This window comes from Aethalodelphis obliquidens, unplaced genomic scaffold, assembly GCF_003676395.1.
Source record: "Aethalodelphis obliquidens isolate GAN/ISIS:26980383/991018 unplaced genomic scaffold, ASM367639v1 scaffold34, whole genome shotgun sequence".
Taxonomy (NCBI): domain Eukaryota; kingdom Metazoa; phylum Chordata; class Mammalia; order Artiodactyla; family Delphinidae; genus Aethalodelphis; species Aethalodelphis obliquidens.
The window spans coordinates 4,860,598-4,877,640 of NW_020837978.1; positions in this window are offsets into that span (position 1 = coordinate 4,860,598).

The following is a 17,043-nucleotide window of genomic DNA, read 5'->3' on the forward strand; positions in this document are numbered from 1 at the left end:
CCAGACCAGCCAGGGCCCCTCTCACAAACTCTCCCCACTTTTCCTCACCCTTCCCACCACTTGTAAGTATCCATTTATCTTTGTGCTTATTGATCGATATTTGTTTCTCCCAAATAGACACTAAGTTCCACAAAGGCAGGACCTAATCCAGTTTTGCTTATCATTGCGTCCTCTGGTGCCGGGTCCACTGCCTGGCACAAAGTAGGGGCCAAATCAACACTTGCTTCATGAAATAACAAACAAATTCTCTTCCCCAAGTCCTCCAGATTCCGCTTCTCATGGAAGCTTCGCCCTTCTGTATCTGTCCATCAGGTATCCCCTCATCCATGTGTACCTGTCTCCCAGCTCTCAGCGTCCTGTACCAGAGCCTTTGCCCACAGACCAAGCTTCCCTCCCAGACCGTGAGGCTTCCCCATGGCAACCGGCCTGCACTGAGCCCAGAGAAGAGCTCAGGGACTGGGCGATGGGTGAACTAATGGACTACAAATCTGTCTCTCCTCTATCTCCATTACCTCTGCAGGTGTCCTGTTTGGGGGTGGCCTTGGGCCCATGAGGCTCACTGCAGCTTGCGGGCACTCTTCCTGTGGGGCTCTGCGATAGCCAGACCCCTGAGAGGCAGGGAGGGAGGGAGTCCCTTTCCCTCTAGTCCCTCTAGAGGAAGAAGATGGTCAGTGGCAAGTATGGCAACAGGCAATGGGAAGTCCAGCATTGAGGAGGCCCAATGCCAAGGGCAGGGCATCTCACCTAGAGGAAACCCTGTTTTGAGTAAGAGATCAGGGAGGGGTCCCATGGGACATGTCCCAAGACATGACACTGCACTGCTGCCCGCCTGGATCACAGGCCATATTCCAATCCCCTCCCCACCTTGGCAAATATTGTCTCTGCAGCTAAGATGGCACTCCACATACCCAAACGGGTGACTCGAGGAAGGCGTTCTGCGGCCAAGTCCAACCGAGGAGTCTTAGTTTCCCGAGACGGTGCAGAGAGAGCGGGAGCCTGAGCCAGCTGGAGGGAGGACCAAGGTCAGTGCCCACATCTGAGTGACCTGTCCCAAAGGCCGGGCTGGAACGCTGAGAGCTGAGAGCAAGAAATCAGTGGGAGCAGGTAGCTCAGAAGGAAGCGTGTGGACACAGCCCTCATGTTGGAGTGCTCCCATTACGTGAACCTGATGCTCAGAGGGGTGGCCGCTTGAGGGCCTGGTGCCGTGCTGGGCTCAGTTAAGCCTTCCCCGATCCTCAGCTGGAAACATCCCCCTTCTCTTTCCAAGCATCAGGTCGAACCTTGTGAAACCGCTCACGTTCCGCTGTGTTTGTCCTACAAGGTTTCATATGGTTCAGTCAGATAAACCAAGAGCTTTTGATGGCAGAGACATCTGTTATTGTCATCTGTTTCTCTGCAAGCCTTACTGTGTAGTAGATGAAATACTTACAAACCAAAGAAGTTGCTGGTTTTATGAATTTAATTTTGCCTTGCCAAGTAATTCAGTAAGTCACTTCTTAGAGAGCAATTCAAAGGCCCCAAAATAAAGCTCATGGTGCATTGTTGGGGGCGGTGGTACAGGGAGGGTTAGAGGGGACACCTGCCATCCAGGTGCAATAAATACAAAGAGAAAGGGAACTGAGATCAGCTAAGAATTACTGGGGCCACTGATGACTTTTATTCACTCTTTTATTTATTTATTTATTTATTTATTTATTTATTTATTTTTATTTTATTTTATTTTTTTTATTTTATTTTTTTTTATTCACTCTTTAGTTGACTCACAATGACTATCTGGAAAGGAAGATATTTTTGGTCCCTTTTCAAAAACTAGGGAAGGTGCCTTATAGGACAATCTTAAATATAATAAACCACACTTTCCATTTTTTAAGAAATTAGGGAACTGAAGTTCCCAGATGTCAAGAAATATATTGAGCATCACACAGCTAGCAAAAATGCCAATTCTGATTCAGGTCTATATGGTTCTAAGGCCAGTGATCTTTCGATCCCGCCAGTAAGGAGATTCTCTTATAAAGCATTTCATTCATACCTAGTGAATGAACACACTCTGCAAAAGATGTTTGCCCAGAGGAAAATAAACACACAAACACAAAGCTTTCAAACAAGAAATCACTGAAAAGTAACAAAATGCCTCTTTAAAGATTCTGATAGTGTTATGTAGTTATTTTTGCTTTTGTAAAAATGGTCCATTCCGGTATAAAATGTGCACGACTCCTGTAACGCTAGGTTGGGGTGTCATTGCTCCGTATCTGTTCTGTGTGTTCCAATTCTATTTTGTGTGGTTTTCCTCCTCATTTTCTGGTACTTGGGAATTACAGGCTCGGCATGTGTTTCTGGAAAGGAGGCATCGGGAGATATACTCTAAGCTGCCATGCACATGGAGGTACTTTGAACAATATTGATGAGTTTATACACCAGGGCCTTGCTTCTGAGGCAGTCCACATTCTGGAACATATTAATGTTGAAAAAATACCCCCCTTGAAGCAAGCAGCTCTCTTAAGCTCAGTATCGCCTGTCTGTGAAGGACAAGCAGTGAAACCTTGACCCTGAATTCGAAGCCCTCTCGGCCAGTGTTTTCTGAGCAGTTTCCCCTGCCCCCTCCTGGCTCTGTATCCTCTTCCTCCTTGGCTGCAGGAATCTAAGAAATGAGGAGCTGCAGGATGGGGCAGCGTATAAAGGAAATGATCAAGCTCAGAGAGGAAAACCAAGAAATGAAAAGGTGCCCTGAGAACTGGAGAGATCGGCCCCCTCCGGTAAGGAGAGGCGGTCAGAGGCACACGGGCAGGAGTTCAGGGTCATCACTATACCCACAGGATTACCGGGTGCCACGCATGCGCGTGTGAGGGCCCCCAGCCCAAATCGTGGGCCCTGGCTTGCGCTGTCCCTCTCCACTGTGATGTGATGTGATGAACTCAGGTCCATCTGACGTCTGGAATCTAGACCCAGAACTTACAATGCGAAATCAAGGCAAAAACTAGGAAAACACAACAGAAGTTATGCAGCAGAAGTCTCGACATAAAGACTCCTACCGAACAAGTGCGTTAGAGTTTTCAAGAACGTCAGCCCTTGCGTTTACTGCCTTTGTGGCTCAGAAGGGAGCGTGCAGCACCCACCCGGAGGCATCGGCATGGCAAGCAGCAAAGGAAAAGTCACTGCCCAGTGATAAAGGGGAAGGAGAGGGGAAAAGAGCCTTTCAGCACTTTAAAAGCAGACAAATAAATCACTGTCCCCGCCCTCCTTGCCACCATCTCTACATTTCCTTAGTAAAATAAAGTTGGAATTAGGGTTAAATAAAGCCATCTGAGTTCCTTCCCTTGGTCGGTCTATGGCACAAATAATCCATTTGTTGCCTGGGACCATATCTGAAGTTTCTGTCTTAAGTTATCTGCATGGGGATAAGAGAATGGAAGGAAATTTAAGGTCTATGTGGAAGTTACTGGAGTTATGTAGGAAGCTGGACTTCATTCCTGCAAAATGAAGTAGCTGTTTTATTTTCTAATGAAAAGACAAATTCCTTTTGGAAGAATTAAAAGAAAAAAAACACACCAATGCTTGGGAAGACAATGAAGCATGAGAAAGAGCTTCGGGAGGGCAACGCAGCAGGTGAGTTGCTATGGGAGCGAACTTCAGTCACACCTGGTACAACACCTGGGGGAGAAGGTACCCAAGATTCCTGGCCCTCATCTGAATAAATCTAATGATTTCCATCATCATCTTTGGGACTTGTAATGTAGTTCTATCCTCGAATAAAATTTTCCTTAATTGGCTTCAATTATAGAAAAATATTGGTGGAGGTGGAGTCATTAATAAAACAGAAAAGAACATGACAGCAAACTTCCCCCAGATTGGGGATTGTTGCCTTATTTTGTGACTTCCTCCTCAGGTGCTAATACCCACCAAAGAAAATTCCCTTCTGTCTTTCCTTATCCAAATAGTTCAGGAGAACATGCCCCATCCTTTCACCTTTCACTCTGCATGACTCATGCAACACATATCCAATCTCAGCCCAAGCCTAAGTTTTTGCCAGGCAAAATCTAAGACTCTCTCTCTCTCTCCCTCTCTCTCTCCCTCTCTCTCTCCCTCTCTCTTTCTCTCTCTCTCTCTCAGAGAGACTCCAATCAGTTGATCTAACAGATGTAGTCCCACCAATACAGTGTCACAACCAAAAGCTGAACATAAGAAGCTTTCTGCAAAATATCAAGAAAATAGAGTGCGAGTGCGCCCATGCACACACACACACACACACACACACACACACACACACCACCTCAATCAAACTGTCAGACTGCTCCTAGCAAGCTTTCTACTTCAGAGAAACAAATATATATGTATATCTATGTGTTTTATATCTTCTTATATTTATATATTATATCGTTATTAAATATGCATACACATATATATGTATTTAATCATTTGGGGCTGCTGATTTAGGATATACAAATGAGGAAATGTAGATCTTCAGCCAACGTGGGTAATAAGGAATCTTTTCAATTTGCCTGAAGTAAAATCTAGGCCAGGATGGGATAATAACAGCTAATGTGTACTGAGCACTCGTCATGTGCCAAGTTCCCCATGGATTATCTCATTTAGGCCTCACGACAATCCCACGAGGTAGGTGCCATTATTAGTCCCATTTTACAGATGACCCACTGAGACCTAAAACATCTAGGTGGGGGGGCGGGGGTGGCGCTTCCCTGGTGGCGCAGTGGTTAGGAATTCACCTGCCAATGCAGGGGACACGGGTTCGATCCCTGGTCTGGGAAGATCCCACATGCCGTGGAGCAACTAAGCCCATGTACCACAACTACTGAGCCTGTGCTCTAGAGCCCACATGCCACAACTGCTGAAGCCCGAGTGCCTGGAGCCTGTGCTCCGCAACAAGAGAAGCCACTGTAATGAGAAGCCCACGCACCGCAACGAGGAGTAGCCCCCGCTCGCTGCAACTAGAGAAAGCCTGTGCGCAGCAACGAAGACCCAATGCAGCCGTAAATAACTAATTTAAAATAAAATAAAATAAAACATCTAGGCAGTAGCAGCACCGAGCTGTGCACCCAGACTGTCCTCCTGCAGAGCCCATGTCCCTAAGCTCCCAGCCTCCCTGTTCAGTAGAGGGACAGAGCCCAGGGTAGAAGTCAGGAGCCTGCCTGGCCCCAAGTCCTGTTCTGTTACCCGTCACCACCTTGTTCTAAGACGCTGAGTAAAATGGAGGACGATGTGAAGATGTTTGACCAAACAATATTCTTCCACCATTTTGTAGCTCTTCCATTCTGATTTTCCAGAAACCTCTGGCTTCCCTGAGTCTTAGGAATTGCTGGCGAAGGAAACAAGGCAATCTGTGCAGAGGGACATTACAAAGTAGAAAGGGCTGTGCCAGAGGCTGGCAACCTATCAAAAGTGAAGTCAAGGTTGTGACATTTGACACGGGCCTGAGGGACAGGACCAGGGGCAGGAGGAGGGCCACAGTGGTTCTCCAACTCCCCCAGCCGTGACAGCAGCACCAGCTCCTGTGCTGTGTAAACTGAAGCGACTATTAAGTGCACAGGCTTATACATGGCACATTGACCTACAGTCTGTTAACATTTATTCAGCGCCCAATGTGTACGAGGCTCTGTGCTAAACATGATCCATCTCAGCTCTGCCTTCCAGGAGCCGATGTTCTGAGGAGATATGGGACAGATCATCGTGAAAAGGACTCCATCTTCCCTGGTGGCACAGTGGTTGAGAGTCCGCCTGCCGATGCAGGGGACGCGGGTTCGTGCCCTGGTCCGGGAAGATCCCACATGCCGTGGAGCAACTGGGCCCGTGAGCCACAATTACTGAGCCTGCGCGTCTGGAGCCTGTGCTCCGCAACAACAGAGGTCGCGATAGTGAGAGGCCCGCGCACCGCGATGAAGAGTGGCCCCTGCTTGCCACAACTAGAGAAAGCCCATGCACAGAAACGAAGACCCAACACAGCCATAAATAAATAAATACATACATTTTTAAAAAAAGAAGACGGTTTGGGGTAAAGAGGACAAGCTTGGTGTTGGGCCTTTTGAGCTGGAAGTTACTGTGAGACGCATAAACTTGGTGGGTATACGTTCCACACCTTAGAAAAAGATCCAGTCTGGAGATGAGAGGCCCGGAAGCCATTCCCGTAAGCTGGTTGCCGAGGCCCTGTTAATAAATGAGCTGTGAAAACCTCAGTGCCCTGGACCAGAGAGCATGTCTTGGGACAGCACCAACACTGAAGAGGCAAACAATCTGCCCTACGAGAGAGGAAGAGGACCAGAAAATCGAGAGAACAGACTCACTCAAAAGACGGCAGTCAGCAGCAAATTACGCTGCAGGTCAAATAAGAACCGTGTTGTGCCCTTGAATATAGTGACGAGGACAGGGTTGATGACCTTGGCAAGCACGTCAATGTCAGGGATGCTCATCTGGGGTGTATGTACCCAGTAATCTTAATAGTCTTGAGTATATTAGAAAGACTTTTTTTTTCTTTTTTTTTTTTTGCGGTACGCGGGCCTCTCACTGTTGTGGCCTCTCCTGTTGCGGAGCACAGACTCCGGACGCGCAGGCTCAGCGGCCACGGCTCACGGGCCCAGCCGCTCCGTGGCATGTGGGATCTTCCCGGACCAGGGCACGAACCTGTGTCCCCTGCATCGGCAGGCAGACTGTCAACCACTGTGCCACCAGGGAAACCCAGAAAGAGGTTTTTTTTAATAAATAGATAAAGGGGGAGTACTCAGCCGCTGGTATCACCCCAAAAGTCCCTTGGTAAGCAGGTACCCCTTATTGGATTGGCAGAACTGCCCAAAGTTTTCCCTAAGCCCGACAAGAGCTCTCTGAGGCGTTCCTGAGTTAGCAGGGTCTCAGCGGGGCCTAGTACCGAAGGCGTCGATGTGCTTCAAAACACAGCATCAGCATCTCCACCCAACATCCTCCCAGAACACGAGAAACAGGTTCTTTCCAGGGAGACACAGGGGAGACGACTTCATCTCTAGTGCTGTCCCAGGTACAGGCAGGGCCCGGACCAAAAGGGCCCCTAGCAAGCTTTACTTTCTCTGCACAGCCCAGCCTCACTGCCTAAATTTGAAATTAGCTAGCAACCCTGCACTCAGGACTTAGCCTCCCAGGTCTCTACTCCATCATCTGGAAAATTAGGATGAGGATACAACTTAGCACGACGGGCTGAGTGAGGATTAAATGAGATGACCTAGCACAGAGCTCGGCACATGGTAAGCACACAGGGAAATATTTTTGATATAATAAATAATGCTATCATGCTATTGATATGACAAATATTATAAGTACTAATTCCCAGGCCCCTTCAGAAATCTTTCTCCTCGCACTGTCACTTAATGAGTCTGTGGGTTCTTCTCAACCCTCCCCATCACCACCTGCACCTCCACCCCCCTGCCATGCCCCCAACCCTGCTCTCAGAGAGCCGAGCTCAGTCTTAATTCCTATCACACACCCAGCATCTAGGGCGCCTGGCACATGGTAAGTAAATAAAGCTTGGGGAGTGAGTTAATAAATTCCAAGTGTATCTACCAACGTGTACTTATGAGAGCAGAGAAACTATGACAAACCACAGAAAGGTTGATACGTCTGAAGAGGAGAAAAACCTGAGGTTTGCACCCTGTTCTTGATGGGAGGCATGGAGAGCGGCTCTTCAATGAAGTTCAGAAAACGAGCAAAGCAGCAGAGCAGCCTGACCTCACAGCAGGAAGAAAAGATAACAGCTGTGTGGGGTTTTGTTGGTCTTTTGCCCTTGCAGGGGAACTCCCTTTATAGGCACCAGATCCAGGGGAGCAGTAACGACAAAGGCATATCTCTTGGTAAATGCTGAAGGCTGCAAATTTCTCTCCCATCATTCGTCAGGAGGGAGAATTGGCAAGGGTGCTGGGGACCGGTGACAATGTGGGAACACCAACCAACAAACAAACCCCCAACCTAATCCAGCAAAACCCAACAAATTACATGACATTTCAGACCCAGCAGGAGACAAAACACAGACCCCCAAAGAGGAAGTGATGTATTCACCCTAGCCAAACAATGAAGTCAACTGCTTTGAAAGGGGAAAAGAAAACCAAGTACAAAGGGACAACCAAAACTCCTTAAAAGAACATGGAGGGTTGTGTCTGAATGAGGTGCCCTTAGCAGCATCCCAGCCCTTTCCTCCAAAACCTCTCTCTCGGTCTCTCATCTGCACTTATGGGCTACGAGGTTCTGGAACAAGCCAAGAGAAATGAAAGTCTCCTTCCTTTTAGAAACAACTCTTCCTGCAAATGACATAACTTGAGGTCAGTGTGGAAAACAAGGGGCAGGGGATGTCATGAAGTAGATAGGTGGATAGTCAGGAAGATGACCCCTAGGACTGAATGCCATTTATTCGGTGTATGCCTAGAGTTGACCATAAAGATGTAATCTTCCACGTAATGATGCTCTGCAGTCCTAGGACCTCTTAATCCCAGTTATCTCTAAGAAACATAAACATGAATTAGGTGTTCCCAGTGCCTCTAGGGGAATTCCACCTCCAGCCTTCATTTAACTGAGAAACTGAGGTACAGAGAAATGAAGGAAATGGCCTCAAAGATGACAGTGTGAGTCAGCAGCCGGACCAGGAAGCCAGGGCTGTGACTCCCCACTTCCTGGTTTCCTCTATAAATATTAGAGTACATTCTCACCAAGAGGCCGCTTTCCAGGAGAGCAGGCGTGGAGATTCAGGTCTTTCTGGGAAGAGGCGCGATACCTGACATCGGGCCCCTGGGGTCAGCAGACGCTGAAGTTTCTTTTGAGACGGACCTTTCCCCTTCCTGCACCAGCGTCACTCAGCCTGGAAAATCAATGCGCTGAGATGCCCTGACTTCCTGGCTCCTTAAATGAGTGTCCTGCCCCATCACTATTCTAAAGCAGCGTTTGCACAAATTAGCCACATTCTTTGTCGCTCGAGCTCAGGAACCCGATTGTGCCCCAGTGTGTGCCAACGGCTTCCTCTGTGCGCCGTGCATCGTAAAATGCTGGCACGCGCTTCGGCAAAGAACTGTGTCCTTCTTAACGGCCACCGGAAAGTTTGTTTGGCGATCTGTCCCTCTAAAGCAAAAAAGGAAAAGAAAGAAAAGCAAAGGCTGTGAACTGCTTATTATCAGCTTCCAAGGCTGAGTGGAAGTTTAACCAACTTCAAGGAAAGTACACACACACTAAGCCCCGAACTGTTTGAGGACTTTCCACTTTTTAAGGCGCTGGAGCTGGATTCTGGAGCAAAGGGCAGCAGTGATTATTCTAGGAGTTATGTCATAGATGGTGTAATGTTACCTCTGCCCACTGGGATCTTATCAGCCATGTGTGTCTGCTCTATTTTGAGACCCATCAGAGCCTGCTACCTCGGACACGGGTAGTGTTAACAAGTCAACATAAGGCCTACAAGGGTTTAACCTGCTTCCTCTGGGCAAGAGCCACAGCCAGAGCAAACTGTCTCTCAGCAGCTGAATCCGTGCTTCGAAATGCTGCTTTTTCTTCAACACGAAATGTACAGGCACAGTGTAAAATGCAACTGTAAACCAACCGACAAGCGGGAAGAACACACACGCACAGACACACCTTTTGACTTGGGTCCATCTCTTTGTTATTCGGGCAACAGGACAAACAGTATTAAAAAGTTGCACTCGTTCCCAAGGCAGGGCTGAGAGCTGGAATCCCAGGCAGGTAGGCAGGCAGGCATGTCAGGCCCCAGGCGTGCAGAAACCCAGTTTGCTGTCTTGGTGTCCTGTATGGGAGACCCTGGCTTCTCTCTCTGCTGCTGGCGGACGGCCAGTTCTCAGGGCCTAACCTCACGCTGGATTTTCAGCTGTTTCCATAAAGCAGGCAGCCTCTGGGCTCACTGAGGGATGTTAGCTGCTTTGAGAGGCAGGGTTCTGCTCTTGCCATTGTTCAGCCTGCCCCACCACACACCGCCCCCCCAGGACCGGCGCAGGGCTTAGCTATCTGACACCTAGCACTTGCTCTCCGCAGGGCTGCTCCCTCAGACCCAGAAACCGCTGTTTCTGGCCTTGCTGAGACACGCCCCTTCCTCCCAACTCCCAAACGTTAAGTGGCTTCCTCTTATTTCTGTACCAAGGGAGTGCCGATGATGTATGCCGTGCACGGGAAACATTATAAGATGCCAGCCCGTCCTCCTGCCTACATTTGGTTTTTGTCTTCCTAGTAAGAGAAGGGGAAGAGTTTATTTCTGGTAGACAATCCTATTGGATTTAAAGTAGGGGTGGTGGGACTTCCCTGGTGGTCCAGTGGCTAAGACTCCACACTCCCAATGCAGGGGGCCTAGGTTCGATCCCTGGTCAGGGAACTAGATCCCTCATGCCGCAACTAAAGTTCCCACAGCCGCAACGAAGATCCCAAGAGTTGCAACTAAGGCGCGGTGCAGCCAAATAAATATTAAAAGAAAAAAAATAAAGTAGGAGTGTTTAGAAAGGCTTCATCTCCATCTATCTCAAAATAAGAGATACACTGAAAAAGACGATCAGGGGCGTCCCTGGTGGCGCAGTGGTTGAGAGTCTGCCTGCCGATTCAGGGGACACGAGTTCGAGCCCCGATCCGGGAAGATCCCACATGCTGCGGAGCGGCTGAGCCCGTGAGCCATGGCCGCTGAGCCTGCGCGTCCAGAGCCTGTGCTCCGCAGCGGGAGAGGCCACAACAGTGAGAGGCCCACGTACCGCAAAAAAAAAAAAAAAAAAAAAGACGATCAGATACAGTCCTCAGCCAATGGTAAAACGACCTGAGGTCCTGAGAAGAGTTTAGAAGGCGAGAGTTGAGTTGCACGTCCAGACACACAAGAGAGGCTAGGGATGAATTACAACCGAGAAGATGGCCCATTTTTTTTTAGCCACCATATGTGTCGAAAAGTGGGACCATTCAGCTTCCACAGGCCATTCCTGACTTAATAGCTTTTGTGTGCAAATCCTCTTAATTAACTTCTACTTAGACAAATAATAACCAATCTCCCCTCCTGTAGGAAATCGAGGACTCATTTGCCTCGAAAATAATTTCCCTCTCCTTTAACGTAGTAAGACCTAAATACGTCTTTCAAAATCTCCCCCCTTTTTTATGACTATTTCTAGAAGTGAAAAGTTAGAAAGGTCAGAATAATTAGGTTAAGTCACAACTAGCCCAGGGCCATCTGTGCATAGAATGTGCAGATGATCTTGGTAACACTTAAGCCACTTACCAACCTACTATTAGGGAAGGGATGAAGGAAGAAGTGACTAATGATGGATGGTCCAAGGAAACAGCTGTCGTTATTTTGGTTCAGTTTACAGCAATTCTTGCCTTTCTAAAGATAAGAAGAGGCAGGTGCTTAAGGCTTTAGACCCAAGAGCTGGTAAGGAGGCCCCACGAGAGTTTAACTCCTCTCTGAGGAAGGAAGTGAGTAGTCTGTGCTGGTTAAGGGTTTGGAGTCCTACACCTAGGTTCAATTCTTAATTCCGTCACTAACCTCTTTAAGTGTCAATTTCCTCCTCTTCAAAATGAAAGAATAAGAGTATTCGCTGTGTAGGGTTGTTGTGAAGATTAGCGTAACAGGCCAGGTGCAGAGTAGGGGCTTAGTAAGTGGCAAATAATTATGGGAGAATAAATGAAATGAGGAGGATTTGTTAATAAATAAGACTCTTCCAACTAATCCCACCTCCAATTATGATTTGGGAGCTCAGTGTATCATCCTTCACCCTGGAACCCCACTCAGCAACGATGCCATCTGCTTGCTTGCTATAATAATCCCAGACTAAAGTCCAAGAAAGAAAGAAAGGGAGGGAAAGTGATAAAGAGCAAGTAGAGAAATGTAGAACATAAAAATTTACTCTGTATTAAGAGCCTTCCAAGACATTCTGAGCAACATTTGTGTTTCTGACAAGAACCACCCAATTTGCAGTTCCTGTTACTGTAAAAATTTCCTGCAGAGAGCTATATCCCGGGTAATTCAGGTCCGGTGGTGTGCACAGATTGTGAAAACTTTTCTTGGCTTTGGACACAAAAGTGAGTTTATTAGGTAAGTATAAAAAAGTGGCAAAGAAGGTATGCCTAGAACTTCCAGTTCTGATACCAAATGATAAAACAAATCGGATGAGTGCCTTGAATCATCCCGGGTGCCATTTCCTCTCTTGTGTCATGTACTATATAATCAAACAACAACAAAAGAGTATTATGTGTTACATAGAGAAAGGCTAGAGGGAGAATTTGCTTTACCAAACTGACAAAGAGCCTCTCGCCTAGAGAGCTTGTTCTCCTTTTTAGCCCCCTTCCAAATATAAGACAGTAGCTGTCCTTTTACTACTCATTAATTTAAAAGATACAGAAGAACGAAGTGATACTGTAAATTTAGAAAAGCTTTTAAAATAAATTTGTAGTTTATTAATGACAAGCACGTACCTTTGGACAGAGTACTTTTCTATGCCAATCATTTTCTCATTCAGTCTATGGAAAACATCTAACACACATAAAGCATCCCTTGCAATAATTGAGTAGCCCCGAGGGCATATCCAGCCACCAACTGGTAACCACTGACTTAGAGCCGAGAGCAGGATGGGATGCTCAGTACCTCCTCAGAGTGTTTTTGGAGTTTAAGCAAGATGAGATGAAACTAGTTTCCCCTAAACATCAGAACACATGAAGTTTGTCTCATCCTGAAATTAGTTTCATTTCGATGTGCTTGGAAATCCCACCCATGTTAGTTTTTCAGCTCTCTACAAAACAAGAAGTATTGCCAATAAAATATTTATTGAATGATAGTGATCTTGCTTATAACCTCCATGGTGTCCACCCCCTTTAATTAACCACATGTGTTGTGTTGTCTTCGTGATATTTTGATAGTTTTCAGATACAGATATACCTTATTGAGTAGAACGGGGAAAGAACCCAAAGCCACTCAAAATAGAACCAAAACTGCAGGTACCACATATGTTTTAAATATATTACCCATACAATTAAGAATAGAGTATTATAAACCAGCTCTATAAATCTTATAATAAAAACAGTAACACACTCTTAGCCACAGAGAGGCCCTTCATAATACTATAGATTCCACGGTGATGTGGTTTTGGGATTGACTTAATATTCCCTGGGAAGAACGTTAACTGGCTGAAATACATCGGAGCACATCCCCTTCTGTGTACCTAAAATGAAAAGGAAAAGAGTCTTCTTGCAAGGCAGAAGCAGCTCAGCATGTGCCTGGCTTCAGCGTTCCTGGAAATCCTTCGAATTTTTACTACCATTTACAAATGTTAAGAAAATTTCATTTTCAGACAGGGCTTCAGGCATTGTTCTGAGGAGAACAGAGTTGAGATCCTTTGCCTTTCAACTTCAGGCCTAAACTAATCATGAATGTGAGGGAAGATCTGTGTAGATGTAAATCATTTGTAAACTACAAGGTGCTAGCCTATGCAAATGTCAGCAATTAAAATTACTGATCATGTTTCTCCCTAACCTTGACTCAATTGTTAGGAAAAATAACTGTGAAACTTACAACAAGAAGGTATTTCAATCTTAGGAGGAGATTTTTTTCTTGGGGGTGGAGGTTGGGGGAGGAGGACACTGACAAATGTTTCTTTTGTAGAGACCAAAAAATCTTTTTATTTTGGAAAATTTTGAAGATACACAAAAGTGGAGATAATAGTAATATAAACTCTCACATATATACTTCCTAGTTTCAGCATATGGATTTAGAGTTTTCATTTACTCTGCGCCCCTACTCCCAAAAATTGGATTATTTTCATCCCAGACGTCATATAATTTCAGTGCAAATATTTCACAATATACACCTAAAACACGAGAACTCCTTTTTTGAAATAGCACAATCACAAATCCACTCATGGTTAAACCAGTGACAATAATCCCTTGAGATTCTCTAATACGTAGTCAGCCAGTGTTCAAATTTCCCCAAATGTCCCATATTTACTTTTTATCAAATACATCTTCAACTTTTAAGGATCATGGCTGTTTTTAAGGAACTCACATAGCTGAAATCCCCTTGCAGTTCCTCCGAGAAGTATTTCTTTAAATAAGTGCTTAGCCATGGAGTATTTTATCACAGATTCAACAATCAGTCACCCTGGGCCTTTATTGAGATGGGCCCACACACTGTTCAACAGTATAGACAGGCTCTACTAAGACTTGTCTTGCCACCTCTTACTGGAGAGCAGCACCTTATAGTGCAAAGACCTGGGAGTCAGAAAACCTTGATTGTAGTCTTAATTCGGTCATTACATAACTATACAACCTTGAGCAAATCCATTTTCTTCTCTGTCTCAGTTGCTAAGTCTGTGGAATGAGTGGGTTAGCCTACGTAATCCCTACATTTCTTTGTGGCTCGTAAGGTTGAACATATTTGATTTGATGTTTCATTCATTTCAAATACTCTAACTTCATGATGTTGTTTGCAAGGATGAGAGCATGTCTATTACAGGAGAGAGCATGAAATCATAAAACCACTCAAATTCTGACCTTAGTTTCCTTGGGTAAGTCATTAACCTAGTTTCTAAGCCTCAATGCTATACTGTATTACAGTTATTTATTTTACTTATTCATCTCTTCTACCAGACGTAAACTTCCACAGAGTGGGAATTTCTCATATTCATCTTTCTATAATCAAAGCCTAGTGTCTGGAACCTGGTAGGAACTTGATAGACACTTGTTACATAAATGAATGTTTGGGTTTGCAATCTGAGGGTAAGTGACTGCTCCATCTACCTTGTAGCATTATTGTATGGCGACTGCATTGGTATATGAAAATGTTCCTTTTATATTACATACTGAAAAATATTCAGTGTTATTATTTGTATTTGAAACATTCCAAGTAGAATATTGTATTCACTGATGGAAGTCCAACCTTGCCTCTAACCCTTGTTAAGGGATGAACGATAGGCATTTTTTTTCTTTCCTATGTTAAATTTCCTCTCTTTGGAAATTTTTATATGCCTTTCTTTCCTTCTTCTTCTTCTTTTTTTTTAAATTAAAATTACACTTCTAGGTACCCATCACCATTCTTTATTTTTTCAGTAATGATATTTGAGGGGAATTTTTTGGAGTAATCGGTTAGTAGCTTAGTGCCAGTCTAATTTAAATAAGGCATCTTTATTAACTTCCACAAATCAAAATATTGCAGGAGGTAGTGTAACAGCAACTGTGTGTATCAGCTACATGAATTTTCTGATGAACTAAATGTCCCCTGAATTAGATGAAAAGATGCTCCCGATTCAGTTTCTACTGCAGCTGAATGGGAACAGTTCTGCCTATGATTTCCTTAAATGGGCTCTTTCTTTTTTGTTAGGTCACTAAGTTTAGTTTATCACTTAAAGATCCCAGATTATCCGCAGGCACAGTTTTGAAATGTGAACATTTCCCTTCACTGTGTTCCAATCTGGGACAACCCCTAGAGCAGCATTTCCTGAAAGGAAAATGAGTCCTCAGCAACGATGCTCACAAAACCAGTGACTGGACAGATACATTTAGGAAAGTCTGCATAACCTCTCCTTGGTGATTCCCAAACACCTTAGCACACGGAAGACTCTGAAAGGCCTTGCTGTAAAGCTATTTGTTGCATTTCTTGGTTGTATAACAAATATAGTTGTTTAACTCAGCATTTCTCAAACTTCCTAATTTCATGTCCCACTAAAAAAACAGTTCCAGTTAAACTAGGACTCAGTGATGCTACCAAATAGGACATTAGAGATGTCAAAATTTGAAAATATGTGCATCTTGGAATAGATGAAACGTGAACCTTTTTTCAAACATCACCTATGGACATACTGAGGATCTGGTGTTCTCTGGAACACTCTGGAAGCTACGCTTTAGCCTAGAGCTTGTACAATTATTCCAGAGGAAGACAGTAAAAGGGTATTTTTTTCCCATTAAGAAGTAAAAGAACTAAAAATTTTGAAGTTAAAAAAAAAGATAATTGGCCCTCCCTGTAACCTTTGGAGTCAATCAACCTCGAATAGAAAATGCTTGAAAAAAAAAATTTCCAGAAAGTTCCAAAAAGCAAAATTTGAATTTGCTGAAGGCCAACAACTATCTACAGAACATTTATTTTATTTATAATTATATTACATTAGGTATTATAAGTAATCCAGAGGTGATCTGAAGTACAGGGGAGGATGTGCATCCGTTATATGCAAATATCACACCATTTTACATGAGTCTTGAGGACCCCTGGATTTTGGATTTGGCGGGGGTTCCAGGAGCCAATACCCCTGATACCAAGGGACCAGCGTACTGTTCACTCGTTTTTGGTGCAAAATAGACCTTGTTCAGTTAAAAGTAACTTCCAGGTTCACATCAGAATCTAACTGTCCAGCTGTCCTCAATCAGCTTGTAAAGTTCTTTAAATTAAGAAGTCACGTAATTAAATCATCCTGCGGGGTGACAGGTAGCTGACTTTCACCCGAAGCCACCCCTTTGCCTCTCAAGAGCCCCACACCCTGGGGCTTCCCCGGCGGTCCAGTGGCTAAGATTCCGTGCTCCCAATGCAGGGGACCCGGGTTGCATCCCTGGTCAGGGAACAAATCCCACATGCTGCAACTAAGACCCGGCACAGCCAAATAAATAAATTTTTTTAAGAAAGAGCCCCACACCCTGAAGTGACTCAATTTCCTAACCCACGATTAAAATCCCTAGCACTGGGCTTCCCTGGTGGCGCAGTGGTTGAGAGTCCTCCTGCCGATGCAGGGGACACGGGTTCGTGCCCCGGTCTGGGAAGATTCCACATGCCGCGGAGCGGCTGGGCCCGTGAGCCATGGCCGCTGAGCCTGCGCGTCCGGAGCCTGTGCTCCGCAGCCGGAGAGGCCACAACTGTGAGAGGCCCGAGTACCGCAAAAAAAAAAAAAAAAAAAAATCCCTAGCACTTCCCAAGCAATAGGTTTGGGCGTAAAGCATCAGTAACTCCACAGTGAGTCAGATGAAGTTTGTGAGTGCTAGGAGGAGGTTGGAGGATTCGTAAATCGGCTTCCAGAGGAAGGGGGCGGCGCGGGCCGGGCTGTGCAGGCTCCCCGTACAGGAGTGCAAGGGCCCGAC